Source organism: Carassius carassius, chromosome 3 (genome assembly GCF_963082965.1).
Source record: "Carassius carassius chromosome 3, fCarCar2.1, whole genome shotgun sequence".
Lineage (NCBI taxonomy): Eukaryota > Metazoa > Chordata > Actinopteri > Cypriniformes > Cyprinidae > Carassius > Carassius carassius.
In genome coordinates, this window is record NC_081757.1 from 19,950,359 (window position 1) to 19,963,678 (window position 13,320).

Below are 13,320 nucleotides of genomic sequence, written 5' to 3' on the forward strand. Positions count from 1 at the left end.
GCAGGAAGTGAGGATGAAACCACAGAAGATAGGCGAGATGGAGAGAGTGAGCGTAGGTTCCGTCGAAAGGTGACCTGCGTTGGAGTGTGAGGCACTTCAGGAGTAAGTGCTAGGTTAGCAGTAATGAGGAAGTGGTCTGAGGTGTGCAGTGGAGCAACTGAAGAGTTGTCCACAGAGCAACAGCGCGTGTAGATGAGGTCCAGTTGGTTGCCTGATTTGTGAGTCACTGTAGTAGACACTAGCTTGAGATCAAATGAGGCGAGCAGAGTTTTGAAGTCAGCAGCCTGGGGTTTATCTAGGTGGATGTTGAAGTCACCAAGCAGTACCAGAGGAGTACCATCTTCAGGAAAGTTTGATAGCAGCACATCCAACTCCTCCAAGAAGTTTCCCAATTGACCTGGGGGACGATAAATGACCACAAAATGGATTTTAACAGGGTGGGTTACAGTAATGGCATGTGATTCAAATGAACCAGTACCTGTAGGTGATGGCTGAAGATCAAATTTCCATTCTTTTGATATAAGGAGACCTGTTCCTCCACCCCTCCCAGTGGTACGAGGAGTGTGGGAACAAGTGAAATTAGTGGAGAGGGCTGCAGGGGTGGCAGTATCTTCAGGTTTGATCCAAGTCTCTGTCAGTGCCATGAGGTTGAGACCGGAATGAGTAGCAAGAGAAGAAATGAAGTCTGCTTTGTTAACTGCAGACTGGCAGTTCCAGAGACCAACTGGAATAGAGAGCGTAGTAGTAGAGGTCAGAGGGACAGGCCGTAGGTTTGTCAGACAGGCCTTCCTGCGACGTCCGTAGCGTGCTCTCCGAGTGTTAGTAGTGATAGTAGAGATCTGAAAGCACATAGTGACTACAGGTGTAAGATATTTGAGAACAAGGTATACAAAAAGTAAAGAAAGGGGGGGGAAGCAATACTCAAGTGCCCTGTCGGTGTCCTTGCTCGGTGGAGTCGTGCAGGTAGAGTCGATCGTCTTTACACTCGTCCGTCTTCACACGAGGAGGGCTCACACGAGGGCTGCCGCGACCGCTGCCGCGGTGAAACTTAGCGCTTTTGTATTAGCCTGATTACCTGTGATTGAAGTCAGCTGGCCACGCCTCACTATTTAGCAGATCGAAACCAGGCAGTCCCGCGATAGGCAAACGCAAAACCAAGCGCCACTGTCAGCACGTATTAACCAGGGTAAGACACACACAATTTAAACCAAAAAACTTTCCTAGCAATGACGATCCCACACTAGTCTGAAGAGAAAACAAGGCAAAACACTCACAAGCTGCTGTCCTTCTCTGTAGCTCGACTGTTTCTTCGATATATATCACAATGAATCATGATGTTAAAAAATCGTCACAATTAAAAGAACCAAAGACTTAAACTACTTCAGTCTGTGTGCATTAAATTTATTTAATACATGAGTTTCACAATTTGAGTTGAATTACTGGAATAAATGAACTTTTCCACGACATTGTAATTTATTGAGTGTTAATGTTGGCTGTTTTCATTATAATCTGATTATTCATCACCCTCAATTTTTTATTCTTTTTATATCTGGAGGACACATACCAGGAGCATTAAAGGGGTCATACGATGTTGCTAAAATAACATTATTTGGTTTAATTCAATGCGTTTATGGGGTTTAAGGTAAAAAAAAAAAAAGATCTACATACTGTACATTATTGTTGCTCCTCTATGCCCCAACTTTCTGAAACATGTCGATTTTTACAAAGCTCATTGGTCTGAAAAGCAAGTTGTATGCTGATTGGCCAGCTATCCAGTGCATTGTGACTGGCTGAATGCCCCAAGAGTGTGATGGAAATGTTACGCCCTGTAGCATTTGAATGCAATCAAAATGTTTGATCAGTTTTTAGGCACTTTAAACTTTCCCTCCTCCCTTGTTATAACTAAATTACAGGTGCAATTACAGATGCATGTCTAAAGTCCACCTGTGCTTCAAAGAGCATTATCACCTCTACTATCTTCTCCAACGCCAGCAGGGGCAGTCATCAACTTTCTCTTTGAGCTTCAAATAGATTCCAGAGAGAAAGGAACAATTCCCCCATCCCCACGAGGAGCTACTAACTGTGGCAAATACATACTCAAAAGCCACAATACACATAGGAAAGGACACTGACATTGACTTTATTCACAATCAAACAGTTTCAAAATGTATATAGTGTATTCCTGTGTTGTATGCATGTTCCTAGGCTATAGTAACTTAGTTATAATTCTGTAATACTGTAGTGATACTCCAATTACTTGGTTCTAGACATATGAATTTATCACTGCCTTTATGTTTTCCAAACCCTGGCATGTAAAGTATCAAAATCTTATGATTCCTTGATTAATGGTGTATATTATGTCCCATAATTGTGGACAAATCCTCCAGACAACCATAAACTGTGCAAATAAAGTGTTGCGTGAGACAAAGGAACCTCTCCTGCTCAAAATTTACACCTCTACATTGGTCAATCTGCCAAAGATGGGTGTGACTGATAAAACCATAAAAAATCCCTAATCCAAACCAATCTTTGCTCATTCCCTCTGAGACACACTCTCCAAGACTCAGCCCTGAGTCTGACCTTCTGGCAGTTTTTAACCTCAAGTAACTTCGTCAAATCGCTGTGGACTCTCTGATCTTCAGCAGAACCTGATGAAAGCCTCCAGCTCACTCCTACTGAACTCATCAAGAACCTCTGTTGTCCATCGCATCTGGACTCTTGTTCAGCAACAAAGCCAACGCAAGTAACCAGTTCCAAAATGTTAGATGTATATCTAAGTTTGGGCCCCTTTTTTCAAGGTGATTTTTGATTCTCTGATTACTCTCATTAGGTTGTGGTTAATTGATGCTAAATACTGCCATTCTTTGTTCATCTCTCTCTCTCTCTCTCTCTCTCTCTCTCTCTCTCTCTCCCCTTCTCCCTACTTTTCTTCAATCTATATGTGTTTTGCTTAGTATTGTTGTATGTTAGCTGTAGTTTCATTTATTAAATCCCTTATATTCAAAATTGATTACCTCTGTGTGGCGTTCACAAAGACGGAATGTTAATCTTACTACATGCTAAGTTAATGCTTGTACTGTATGAAGTAGGAAAGTTATTCTTTCTTGGCCAGGAAAATAATCTTTCCTAGAACTGATTTTACTGTCGGTGGACAAACAAATTAAATAATTGTTATATTAATTCTGCTACAGTTAGTTTTAAGATCTGATCTAAATATTAATAATTAATTATAACCATTTACAATGGATAATAAATATTTCCCTTTTGAGCTAATTTGTTACAGCCTCTTAACATGGTTCTTTTTATCGGCAATTTTTTTTGCTTAAAAATAAATTTTATACACCATAAAGGTTGCTGCTAACCATGCTTTCATTACTAATACTCTATTCACACACATTACCATTGCTTTACTCACTGTTACTTGCTTTAATGGCGGATGAATGTCTACCTTTGATTGCAGGTGAGGACACTTTCGAGGGTCGGGACGCAACGTTGTGATCATCAGAGACTCCATTGTCCGACATGTACGTGCCACGTTAGCCATTAAAGTGCACACTCATTGTTTCCCTGGTGCTCATGTTCTCGATGTTTCTGCGCAGATACCCGCGATCCTGAAGGCTGACGAGAGCCCCAGAGCGGACGTGCTTCACATCGGGGTTAACGACACCAAGCTGCGACAGACGGAGGCGCTGAAGAAGGACTTCTGGAGCCTGATCGAGACGGTTCACAGCACGACGCCCGCGGCGACGATCATCGTGTCAGGACCACTGCCCACGTATTGACAAGGACAAGAAAGGTTTAGTAGACTTGTTGCTTTAAATGAATGGTTGTTGTCATGGTGTAAAGAACAGAAACTGCTATTTGTTAATAACTGGAATCTTTTCTGGGAGCGTCCTAGGCTGTTTCGCGCTGATGGCCTGCACCCCAGCAGAGCTGCTCTCTGACAACATCTCCAGGACACTTCACTCCATGTGACTAGTAAGACAATTCTCAAATAACTATTATGATGACTTTTGTTCCACCCGCTTAAATGATAAAAGTACTTGCGCTGTAAAATCTATTAAGAACGTGTCTGTTCCCCGAATAGTGAGGTCAAAATATAAATTTAATGTAGGATCTAGAAACAATCATGTGATTAAACCATAAAAATGTAAAGTAAATGAACAAAAAAAAAAAAAGTTTAAATTTATACTCAAAAATATTAGATCACTCACACACAAAGCAGTTATCGTAAATGAAATGATCACACATAATAGTTTTGATGTACTCTGCTTGACTGAAACTTAGCTAAAACCAAATGATTATATTGGACTAAATGAGTCTACTCCACCAAATTACTGTTATAAGCATGAGCCCCGTCAGACTGGTCGTGGCGGAGGTGTTGCAACAATATATAGTAATATTCTCAGTGTTACCCAGAAAACAGGATACAGGTTTAACTCATTTGAAATACTTGTTACACTGTCAGACATGCAAAAGAAATCTAATGTATCTCTTGCTCTGGCTACTGTGTATAGACCACCAGGGCTGTATACAGAATTCTTAAAAGAATTTGCAGATTTCCTCTCAGACCTTCTGGTTACAGTTGATAATACCTAATCATTGGAGATTTTAATATTCACATTGATAATACAAATGATACATTAGGACTTGCGTTTACTGACCTAATAAACTCTTTTGGAGTCAAGCAAAATGTCACTGGGCCCACTCATTGTTTTAATCATACACTAGATTTAATTATATCGCATGGAATTGATCTTACTGATATAGATATCTTACCTCAAAGCGATGATGTTACAGACCATTTCCTTGTATCGTGCAGCTGTGTATCACTGATATTAGCTACAGTATGTCTCAGCGTTACCTTCTGGGCAGAACTATTGTTCCAGCCACCAAAGACAGATTTACAAATAACCTGCCTGATCTATCTCAACTGCTATTACCCAAAAATACACTGCTGTACCCAAAAATACAAATAAACTAGACGAAATGACTTGCAACATTGGAACTATTTTTTCTAATACATTAGAAGCTGTTGCCCCCAACAAATTGAAAAAGGTTAGAGAAAAACGTACTGTGCCATGGTATAACAGTAATCAGTGATGCGCGGGTTGATCCGAAATTGCCTGCATCACCCGCGGTTACCCACGGTTACGAGTCATCCAAAAATATTTTTAATGATACTTTATTGGCTGAATAACTGACGCGAAGATGACGCCCAAGCTCAGTCTGCAGGTAGAGATGGAGGCAGCAAGGGCAAGGGTGAAGCCACTGTTTTTGGTAAAACATGATTTTGATGACTTCATTAAGTTTTGTTTTACAGAAAAATGTTTTTAAAAGATTTTCGTTTTGTATAAATTGTATGTTAATTTTGATCAATGTTTTATCAATCAATTGCCCGTATTTTATAAATAAGAAGCAAATATATAGCAGACAATGTAATGAGGCGCTGGCACGATCACTTGCATTGCATGTGAACTGGAGGACGCCGAAACTCAGCTTGTGCCTCACAGATTTGAGAAATATATGATATTTCAGAAAGCTTAAAATGTCTACTTTTAAACGAAAATATTAAAACCAAAATAAATAGGTTACTCTCCGATTATGTAATCCATATGAAATGTGCATTTCTCTCTGGCGTGGCGAGTCCGCATCGTCAACTTCATCTTTGCAGTGACACAGAAAACACCAGTTTATTACTAAACAATTAAATGTCTCCTTGCATATTTTCGAACCAGCAGGCCATTCTGGGTTGAGCGAGACACGGAATGAGTGAGCGGAGCGTCACTGACAGCAATACCCACTCTCTCAAGAAAGAAACTCATAGCCTTGAACGCAAATTGAGAAAAACTAACTTGGGAGTTTTTAGAATTGCTTGGAAAAACAGTATGTCCAGCTATAGACAGGCTCTAAAAACCGAGCATATCCACAAACTCATTGAAAATAACCAAAACAATCCAAGGTTTTTATTTAGCACAGTGGCTAAATTAACAAATAACCAGATGCCACCTGATTCAAATATTGAAGAACCGCTTCTCAATATCATTAACTCGTCGTAATCTTAGGTCACGTGCCAAAACCATTTAATCTGGCAGTTATTAAGCCTCTTATTAAGAAACCAAAACTAGATCCTAGTGAACTAGCAAATTATAGACCTATTTCAAATCTTCCATTTATGTATATAATTTTAGAAAAAGTTGTGTCTGCTCAATTGAGCTCCTTCCTGCAAAAAATTATCTGTATGAAGAATTTCAGTCAGGTTTCAGGCCCCACCATAGCACAGAAACTGCACTAGTTAAAATTACATATGACCTGCTTTCTTGCGTCAGATCAAGGCTGCATCTCATTGCTAGTTTTACTTGATCTTAGTGCTGCGTTCGACACCATAGATCATGACATACTCATAGATCGATTACAAAACTATACAGGTATTCAAGGGCAGGCTCTAAGATGGTTTATATCCTACCTGTCCGATCGCTACAATTTTGTTTATTTAAATGGGGAGTCATCTTATTTATCACCAGTAAAATATGGAGTGCCACAAGGATCCGTCCTAGGTCCCCTTCTATTTTCAATATACATGTTGCCCCTTGGTAATATTATTAGAAAATACAGGATTAGTTTCCACTGTTATGCTGATGATACTCAGCTATATATCTCAACGAGACCAGATGAAACTTCTAAATGATCTAAGCTAGCAGAATGTGTTAAAAATATAAAAGATTGGTTCACCAATAATTTTCTCCTATTAAATTCGGATAAGACAGAGATATTAATTATTGGAGCAAAAAACACTACACAGAATCTTGTAGATTACAATCTGCAACTAGACGGATGTACTGTTACTTCCTCTAAAGTCAAAAATCTGGGTGTTATATTAGACAGCAACTTTTCTTTTGAAAACCATATTTCCCAGGTTACAAAAACTGCATTCTTCCATCTTAGTAACATTGCCAAGCTACGAAACATGTTACCTGTTTCTGATGCCTGTTCATGCATTCATGGCCTCTAGACTGGACTATTGTAATGCACTGCTAGGGGCTTGTCCTGCTTCTTCAATACACAAGCTACAGGTCGTCCAAAATGCAGCAGCTAGAGTCCTTACCAGGCCAAGAAAATATGATCATATTACCCCAATTTTACAGTCTCTGCACTGGCTACCTATTAAGTTCCATATCAGTTACAAATTATCATTACTTACCTATAAGGCCCTTATTGGTTTAGCTCCTGCGTACCTAACTAGCCTCATCCCACGTTACAATCCATCATGCTCCCTAAGGTCACAAAACGCTGGACTTTTGGTAGTTCCTAGGATAGCAAAGTCCACTAAAGGAGGTAGAGCTTTAACACATTTGGCTCCCAAACTCTGGAATAACTTTCCTGATAATGTTCGGTGTTCAGACACTCTCTCTCTGTTTAAATCTTGATTAAATATGCATCTCTTTCACCAAGCATTCAAATAATAATGCATCTCTTAAATTGTGACTGCAGTTTGTTTCTGAAATGCGCATTCTTATTCTTTAGCTTCGGTTAAACTAATTAATTTATACTTTGTTGTAACAGCAGCTATGCTAATGATGTCTCTATTAGGATTTACACAAGCTCCAGTCTGGATCCAGAACACCTGAGAAGAGATGATGCCAACCCCTCAGAGGACCTCATTTGATGCTAACTCTGAATCAACAAACAGAACTAACAAATATTGCAACATATAATAATTGCTGTTAATAATGCTCATCATCTGGCTGACTATGTCTTGTATTAATTTTTTTTTTAAATCCTGTCATATGCACATACACTGACAGTCACCACTTATAAGCTACTACTAAATATTGTAGAAACATAATTTTTCTGTAAAGTTGCTTTGTATTGATTCGTATCGTAAAAATCGCTATACAAATAAACTTGAATTTAATTTAATTGTGATGCAGTGTGTCCCAGTGTGACAAGACAAAAACAATAAAATCCATTATAAACTAGGCATTTGTTGCACCCAATCGGGACATAATTACTGATTATAATGACTTATACTGTCTTTTTACGAATTGCATTGTGTATCGCGCCGCATAAAAACAACAAGCGCTACTCTACACTGCTCAAAACTCAAGAATCATCAGTGACAAATCCTTTAAATATGAAAACATATACTTACAGGCTGTGAGCCAGAACAGATGGCATTGTAGTCCAGAATCAGAAAACAGTCCTCTGTAAAATGCGCTTCACACATATGAATATTTGGGATTAACTGTTTTGTAAATACAATTTAATTTAGTTATGTCCTCTTTTGGAAAATAAAACAAAGTAGTTTCGCTTTCACAATGAAACATAGCATCTCCATCTCCTCATGGCGCCAGCAGCAACAATAATACTAGTAAGAATAAAATGTATGCCTTCTTTCTTTGCGTAAATATTTGGGCGGTGTTATGCAAATCTTCTCACACAGTGACGTGGACATGTGGGGTGTGCTTAAATGAGGCATTTTAGGGGGCATGGACAAATTTCTTTGGGTTTTGGCAAACAGGCAGCCCTGGCAAAGGTGGAAAAGCTGCAGGCAAATTAACTGAAACAGGAAGACAAGCTGGCATCTGTGCGTCTCAACAACATCAAGCTCAAGAACAAAATATGTCAGCTTGAGACAGAACTTAAATCCAAGCATGAGTTAGCTGATGGTTTGCTGCTGATGGACTTTGAGCAGCTCAATTCAGAGAACCAGACATTTAAAGACAAGCTGAAGGAGCGCAGCGAGGAACTATAGGATCAAAAGGAAGGTCGCCTGCTCTGTGCAGGTAAATTAGATTTTTTTTGTTTGTGTAAATAACTTCATTTTATGTTGTGTATGTATGTATGTTGTATGCAGTAGAGCCCTGGATGGGAGACTGTTTTCTTAAACCTGCACCCGCCTGCTTCTGCTGATTGTATGACCACTCCCGCTACCTATGTGTTCCACTCCGGCTTGCACCCGTGGACCTTATCTCAGAGCTTGTTAAAAATTTACACAAATAGGTACTCAGACTAAATATTTGTTAACATCCAGAATAACAAATTTTAAACATGATTGCAAATAATATGAAGTAACCGATGCTAAACTAAAGCACCACACATGATTAAAACATTGGGTATTTTTTTATTAGCATTATAAAACATTATATATATATATATATATATTGTTTTTTTTTTTTTTTTTAATAAAATGTAGAGTCTAGTGGTAGACTACTTAAACAAATGAATTGATCACTGGGCCTAATTGTAATAATACGAAGGAAAAGTATATTGATGCTGACTGACTGCAGTCACAGACTTGTGCGTCTTTCTTCCAAGATCCGCCCATACACACTAGAGGTGAGGATGCTTAAAATAAAATCTGTGAATTTTGAGAGGACAGGATATCGTTCTTTCCCATTTTATTCAGTGACAAATAAGAATTGTTTCCATATATCTGACTTGTCTTGCTTTGCTTTTGTCAAGTAAACGGTAGGTCCAGCGGGAGCCCAAACCCAAAGCAGCCCTCTAGTATGCTGTTCAAAAGAGCAGGAACACAGGATATGTTGATCATGAAGTACAGTAATGTATTGTGCAGTGTGTTTGTGTTTTATGTAGGAATTGACAGAATTAGGTGGTAAGATGAAGGCATTAGGATGTGAGATGCATCTCTGGCCAAATATGAATAACTGGCCAGGCCAAACTATTTAATGTGATCTTTTTATTAATCTGTATCAACACGGTATGAACACTAAAATGTGAGCAGACTGTTTGCATGCAAAACACTCACGCAGTGTATGTTTCATTCATACTCGAGGCCGGAGGGAGCTGGCAGAAATTCATACCAGGAAATCCCTAATATGGACAAAAGCATCTTGATATGGCTTTATGTTGTTTCACAGAAAAACAGAAACGTTTGGAATCATAAAGACATTAAACATACAATTGCGACAATATATGTTTTTTTTTTTGTTAGTCATCTCCAGGAAATTTAAAAAGAACAATGCAATTGACATAGCATTCATTACAGCATAGAAACTATTTGCCTTATGTGATAAAAAAAGAAAAAATTATTTGTATTATATAAACAAATTATTATTATTGGTTATTGTCCAGCAGTGTATCTGATTTCTAAGCTAGAAATAAGATAAAAAATAAAGTTGCCTATATACTACCAATCAGAAGTTTTTGAGCAATAATTTTTTTAAATGTTTTTTTAAAGAAGTCTCTCTGTTCACCAATTTATTTGATCCAAACTACAGCAAAACAGTACAATTTATATATATATATATATATATATATATATATATATATATATATATATATATATATATGTACTATTTAAAATAAATGTTTTCTATTTAATGTATTTAAAACGTAATTTATTCCTGTGATTTCAAAGCTACATTTTTAGCATTATTACTCCAGTCTTCGGTATCACATGATCCTTTAGAAATCATTTTAATATTCTGATTTGCTGCTCAAAAAATATTTATTATGATGTTGAAACAGCCCAGTATATATATATATATATATATTTTTTTTTTACAGGTTTCTTTGATGAATAGAAAGTTCGGAAGAACATTTATCTGAAATAGAAATATTTTGTAATATAAGTGTCTTTATCATCACTTTTATCAATTTAAAGACTTGCTAAATATAATTTAATAATTTCTTTAAATCCTTTTCAAATTTTTTTTTTTTTATTATACTGACTCCAAGCTTTTGAATCAGGAGCGGACTGGCCATCGGAAGCACCCAGGCGGGAAGGAAGTCGACTGGAAGTTGAAGCCGGTCGCATGCCGCCATCTTGTAGCAGAACTTCACTTGTGTTAGCATCCCATTGACTCCCATTCATTTTGGCGTCACTTTGACAGCGAATAACTTTACATCTGAGGCATTTAAAGACTCCATTTGTCCATTATTTATTTGTAAAGATACACGACAATGTATAAAGGGCTCCATAACCTTCTATCTTACATAACGGCCCCGTAGAAACAGTTTTTGTAAAAATAGGCTAACGATTGCGTCATAACCACTCGACTCTCTGTCGCACAGTAGAGAAATTACCGTACAGACAGGAGGAGAAGCTCGCAGGCAATTAACTTAATATGGCGTACTGGCGTTACATTTTAAAATACTATACAAAATAATTAATCAGAATACTTACTCCTGCGCACTCACGCCAAAGAACTCCCCGCTCAAGCTCGCCGTCTCTGCAAGATTAACGATGGCAGTTTGCACGCACAGCTACTAGAAGATTTACATCTGTCAGACAGGTTGCTGACGTCATCAAGCTTAGTTTGAGTCTGCGCGTCAGAAACGGAAGTGCTAAAATAGCTAAAAATGGGCTTCACTTGTCTCAATTGAGTTCCAATGGGGTCGCTGTGTCCATTTCTTTTACTGTCTATGGGAGCACCAGGACATTTCTCGGTGGCCTGATGGTCATTCTGGCCTGCCGGCTGCTGCTGTGCAGTCGATCAGGCTTACGTGCTGGTATGCCACTGCGAATTAATTGACGGTTTTATGACTCTATGAATCAGGCAATCTCGGAGTGAAAATGACACCACCACATGACCAAACATCAGCGAAGCACTGCCTAATAGAGCATCACAGTCCCGCCCACAGCTGGTGCCGGAAGTAAAAATTCGATGCAATTTCTGCATTGACATTTGGGGTATAAGCCATAAAAACTTAACCATACATGGTAGACTTAAAACCAGCTACGGCTGTACTAAGCGATAGTATAGATAGTATATGCTCATATAAACGCAAAAGGATCATGGGGCACTAACCTTGTTTTGATATAAATGCCTTTTATTCGCGATGTCTTGGATAAGTACTTCATTACCCACAATCCTGAACAATCCCACAGTGATGCATCTGATTGGTGGAACTCATGGAACTGTCTGGTTAAACCCCGCGAAGGTCCGTGAAGACGGAAGATCATTAATAAAAAATAAAAACCTGTGTTGCGTTTTTGCACGGTAGACTTATCAGTGCAATCATGAGCTTCTTGACTGCCATGATGGCTTTTTTCAAGGAGGAAAACAAGTGTTCAAAGGGGTGAAACCCACTTTAGATAGGGTCATGTAACGTTAGTTGATTGTAGCGTGTCCGAGGGTCAGCTTGTGGGTTTTGTAAGGGCCAGCATGAGGGACAAGACCTACAAAGTTTTGGTGAGTTTTGCAGAGAGGTTGGTAACGTTAGTTAGCATTATCGTCCACTTTAGCTAGGCTACTGTACCCTTCATATGGTATGAGTCCTATCAAGCATTTTATGATGCCACAGTCAAAACAATATTTAGCCTAGGCATACCTTTTTGTGCATTTACCGAACATTTGTGTAATGGCAACGACATGTGTTGACTACTGAGCGGTGATTGCAGTCAGGTACAAAGCACTGCACCATGTTGCTGATGTTATCGTTAACCACTTTCAAACACGCACACAACATATAAAATACACGATGATAAAAATAAAAATCAATACACAATACCTATATAAAACACTATTTATTTACACGATTAATACTGAAAGAACTGCTATTACTGCACATTCACTATATAAAATAAAATTCACTGGAGGAAAAAGTTCACGCTGCCGTCGTCAGATTTGGAAGTCGCTCAAAGGCTCGTTCGCGGTAGGCAGCAAGGAAGTCGACCCGGAAGTTGAAGTCGGCCGCGAGCTGCCATCTTGTAGCTGAACTTCACTTGTGTTAGCATCCCATTGACTTTGCATTCATTTTGGCATCACTTTGACAGCGAATAACTTTACATCTGAGGCGTTTAAAGACTCCATTTGTCCATTATTTATTTCTTAAGATACACGACAATGTATAAAGGGCTCCATTACCTTCTATGTTACATTATGGCCCCATAGAAACAGTTTTTGTAAAAAAAAGGCTAACGATTGCGTCATAACCACTCGACTCTCTGTCGCACAGTAGAGAAATTACCGTACAGACAGGAGGAGAAGCTTGCAGGCAATTAACTTAATATGGCGTACTGGCGTTACATTTTAAAATACTATACAAAGTAATTAATCAGAATACTTACTCCTGCTCAGTCACGCCAAAGAACTCCCCGCTCAAGCTCGTCGTCTCTGCAAGATTAACGATGGCAGTTTGCACGCACAGCTACTAGAAGATTTACATCTGTCAGACAGGTTGCTGACGTCATCAAGCTTAGTTTGAGTCTGCGCGTCAGAAACGGAAGTGCTAAAAATAGCTAAAAATGGGCTTCACTTGTCTCAATTGATGCTGCGTTCCAGGCAGGTTTTTGAGCCCGTAAGTCACGATTTCAAACCACGACTCACGACTTTATAGCGTTCCAGGCAAGTC